The sequence below is a fragment of the Helianthus annuus genome, chromosome 7, assembly GCF_002127325.2.
Source record: "Helianthus annuus cultivar XRQ/B chromosome 7, HanXRQr2.0-SUNRISE, whole genome shotgun sequence".
NCBI lineage: Eukaryota > Viridiplantae > Streptophyta > Magnoliopsida > Asterales > Asteraceae > Helianthus > Helianthus annuus.
This window is the reverse complement of record NC_035439.2, coordinates 120,749,836-120,754,609: the sequence shown is the minus strand read 5'-3', so window position 1 is coordinate 120,754,609 and position 4,774 is coordinate 120,749,836.

Below are 4,774 nucleotides of genomic sequence, written 5' to 3'. Positions count from 1 at the left end.
TGACAAAGTGCATTAGACAAGCGAAACAGGACAAAACATGAGTAAGAAATAGAGTTTGGATGTGTCGTGAAATGGTGACACCCATTCGGCATCCAAACGGGTCAAAACAAGTTGAGTAGTAAATGTCGAAGTCAATGACCATCACTCGTTGATTGGTCATAAACAAAGCGTAAGCCGTGAAGCGGACACGCTAACTAGATGAAAAAACATGAACCCTTGAAGAGGGATTAAATCTCGGAATTTTTACTTGTCAAATGATTTAAGAAAGCATGTTTAATACTTGAAATAAGCATGATGGTTACGACATAAGCAACCCACGAGTGGGAAGCGAATCGCCATAATTGGTAAATACGGGAATAAGTGAAATGACCTAAAAACATGAGACGATAACCAAACATGTTGTTGAACTTGTAGACAAACGAGTCGAATAAACAAGGAATCGGATTATAAGCCGATTATTCTTAACTGGAAATTTACGCGAATTGTGTTGATAAACGTGTCCGTAATTAAATTATGGTCACGTAGGAAAAAGAATCGGTTAAATCGGACTTACGAATCATAAGTTATGATGATTTTAAGTTTGGTTTTAATAAAAGTTTTAGCTGGGCAAGTGCAGCAACAAAATAAAGGAACTTGCTATGAAAAGGGGGGCTAGGTGGGGCGTCTAGCCCCCTGATTCTGAAAATTGTTAATTTTTGTTCATTTTGACTCATGAAACTTGTTTATACCCTTTTTAACATTGTCAAAACTAACATTTGATTTGGTTTTGACCTTAGGTGATGATGGATCTAACCCGGATGGTGATCAAGTAGTTATCAAGAACCGAACGCACTAACCAAAGCTTCCGCACTTGATCTATTTTGTTTTAAATAATATGTAAACACTTGAAGTCATGTTTTGTATGTTTAAATTAGTTGGAGTATAAGTTGAATATTATGATCATGTATGGTCTTAAAAGCATGAAAGTTTTTGTAAACTAGTAAATTCTTGTATTAATGCAAGTTTTGTATCACTAAACTAGTTATTTTAAGTCGGGTCTTACATCTTGTCCTTGTATAAAATATATCATATGTAAAACAATGTCTTGTGAAAAATAGGTCATGTCTTTGTATAAACCAAGTGTCATGTATAAACAATGCCTCGTGTAGGCCACGTGTCATGTATAAACCAAAGTCTTGGGTAATTTGTGTCATGTGTAAACCAATGTCATGTGTAACAATGTCATGTATATTCAATGTCTTGTATAACAAATGTCGAGTAATAATTAATGTCTTGTTTATCATACCAAAATGTCATAATCAATATAAGCATGTCATGTAAAAATGTCTTTGTAAACCATGTACTAAGTATGCTAAGTCAACATACTAAGTAAAGTGTTCATGAAATCAAGGTGCTAGATATGCTAAGTTGTGACAACTCGTAATTCGGACCTACTTTGTGTAACGATACGTGTTTATGTGAGCTTTACTAATTGAATGATTATGTGATTATGTGATATTTTGAATGTGTTAAAACGTTTTATTCAATGATAACTTCGTTAATCTAAAGCGTAGAATAACTCAGTTAAATAACGTAATGACCTCTTGGGCCGTACATGTAGTGGGCTACATATTCACACTCTAATATTTAGGATCAATCTTGAGTTGCCGAACCCAACCTTGCACATATGGATTATCACGGCCCCGTTCTTGTAACCCAAAATTGTATCTTCATAATCGGCCCACTCGTTAGATACTTAGCATTATAATTAGTGTAGTACGTAACATTATAAACATCCCTCAACCTCAAGAAAACAAACCCTACCCCTTCCCTTGTATTGCGGCGGCAGTAGGCTTTCCCCCATCGAGGCATCATTCCATCCAATTGAACTCTTGGTTAGTGATTTCTAGTAATCCTCAATTATTTGATCTTGTTTTATGTGTGAACTTGGTTGATAAAAATTGTGTGCAAGTAATTAATGTATTGATATCGGCCAATAGGATAGCACCATGAATGAATTGTCGGCCACTTTATGTGCACCCTTCTTGAATATTTGATGTTATACATGTGCCGCCAAAATATTGTGATGATGATCGAAATTGTTTTAATGAATATTACATGTCCATAGTTTGGTCCAATCAACAAAAGTTGAATTAACTACACAATTCATTGTAGCAAAAGTCATCTGGCAGTGCATGTGATGACTTATCAATTGTCGGCTAACATGATTGAATTGCATGATCTTGTTAATGCTAGAGTTGGTTGTAGCCGAGTTGTGATGAGCAAAAGCAAACTATCAGATTTTAATATGAAAACATATGGCATGACATTGATGATGACTAATGACTTTCATGGAATGATGAATTGGTAATAATAATTGTCAGATCCACTAAAGGGGTAGGTCCAATAAGCTTTAGAATTTAGATAGTTGTTGCCATGCTTTCACGTGATGGTCTGATGACCATGTGAGGTGTATTAATTGAGGAGGGCATGATGAGAGGTTAGTTGGAATCCATATGAAGTAACTGATAACTCATTGATTTAATCGATAAATGCATTATAGGAAACTGTTTATAACTGATTGCCATGATATAATGGAAACTTGTAACAAATTGCCAATAATTCACGGCAGTAATTGGCACAACACACACACTTGTGCGATCACACAATATGATTACAGTCGCACAAGGGTAATAAATCGCACAACACATCATTGGGTTAGTCTGTTGGGCCGTAGACAGTTGGGCTGGATAACAAAGCTGACCGCATAAGTCAGTCTTGGTCGCACAAGTCATTTGTAATCGTACAAGACTATAGGGATCGCACAAGTTAAATGTTGTTAGTTTATTGGACCGTACAAGTGGTTGTACTTATGTATAGTTTGGGCCGGTTTACGTTGGATCGTACTAGTTGAACTATGGACCTTATGAGTTTAACTAAATTGCTTAACATGTTCAGTATGTATGCGATGATCATTACGTGTTATTGATTTATTAGTTCCGTGTAAACATACGTGCTCTATTTGAAACCAAAACCTGACTTGTACGATAACCATGTTAGGACGTGGTTAACCACTTATAACTCAAGAAACCTTTTTGTGTATCTGCCGAGCAAACCAAGGTGAGTTCACACTCTTACCAAGGCATGGGATTCCCGGGGTGTTGGGAATGGGATTGATAAGGATAAGGTTGAATAGATCCATACGGACACTGTTACTAGACTACCATACCATCGTCCTCGGTTGTGCAGGACACATACGTAAAACCTACGTATACTTATGCTACTCGCTATCCTCGGTTGTGAAGGATACTCACGTAAAACCTACGTGAACTTATTATACTCACTACTGCCTCGGTTGTGTCAGGCACTTACGTAAAACCTACGTAAACCCCCGCGTACTCCTATCCTCGGTTGTGAAGGATACTTACGTAAAACCTACGTAAACCCCATACGCGCTACTGTTCTCGGTTGTGAAGAACACTTATGGTTACGCATAGTCTAGTGGATTAATAACATGGGAAGCCCCCACCAATAGAAACCAATATCGGCCCAGTAGAGCCACATGTTACATACGGACTTACTGTTACGCTTTTACTTACTGTGAACTCGCTCAACTAGTTGTTGACTCTCTGCTGCATGCCTTGCAGGACCATAGGTACTAATGGAGCTTGCACAAGGAGGAGCAGGTCGTTGTGGGCAAATGGATCGTGATTACTTATTAAACACTTATGTCATATCATACAATAATACTTATGTTGGGTTTTTACATTAATGCTTCCGCTACATTTACTTATGTTGGTTTTGATAAACACCTTTTGTATTGATGGATAACTTTTACTTTTAACTACATGTTCAATATGATTGGTGGCTTGATCCTGGTCAGTCACGCTCCCAAGCGGTGATACTCCGCAGGTGGATTTTGGGGGTGTGACAGATTGGTATCAGAGCCATTGGTTATAGAGAACTCGGTTTTAATATGGGAAACGTTTTATTAAAACCAGACTATAACCAGAACAGTGCTCTCAACGATCCACAACGACGCCTCGCTCCACGTGCAAGACTCGACATCTTAGGTAATAAGGTTTATGTTTATTACCTGCTTGCTAGAAACGCATAGAACTTTGCTCGTAGTACACTTAGATACACATGACACTATCACATGAGAACACCTACGTGCTTACACTTTTCTGTCATCGCCCTACTCGCGAACTATTCTTACTTACCCTACCTTTACTATGAAGATCATGTCCGGACGTGTGACTCAAGCCCAGTTGACGGCTCTCATTAACGAACAAGTTGCTGCGTCGCTTGCAGCCGCACAAGCAGGAGGTATAACCTGCTATTCCAAACCTATCCTAGGATGTTAGATCCTACTCTCGTGACCCAACTCTCGCGCTTAATCTTGACCTATCTTTCTCGCGCAATGGGTCAGAACGCACAGCAACCTGTCTGCATATTCAAGAACTTCATGGACTGTCATCCAAGCACATTCAGTGGCACAGAAGGAGCAGTGGGACTACTCCATTGGTTTGGGAAGCTCGAGTCAGTATTCGAGATGTGTGAATGCCCTGAGGCTCGCAGGGTCAAGTACGCCACTGGTACTTTGGAAGGAATCGCGCTACCCTGGTGGAACACGCAAGTACAGATACTAGGGTTGGCAGCTGCTAACGCCACCCCCTGGAACGAATTCAAAGAACGCATTAAAAGGGAATACTGCACGCGTGATGACATCCACAAGTTGGAAGTGGAGCTTTACCATTTGAAAATGACGGGGTCAGAAATAGAAGCTCATACG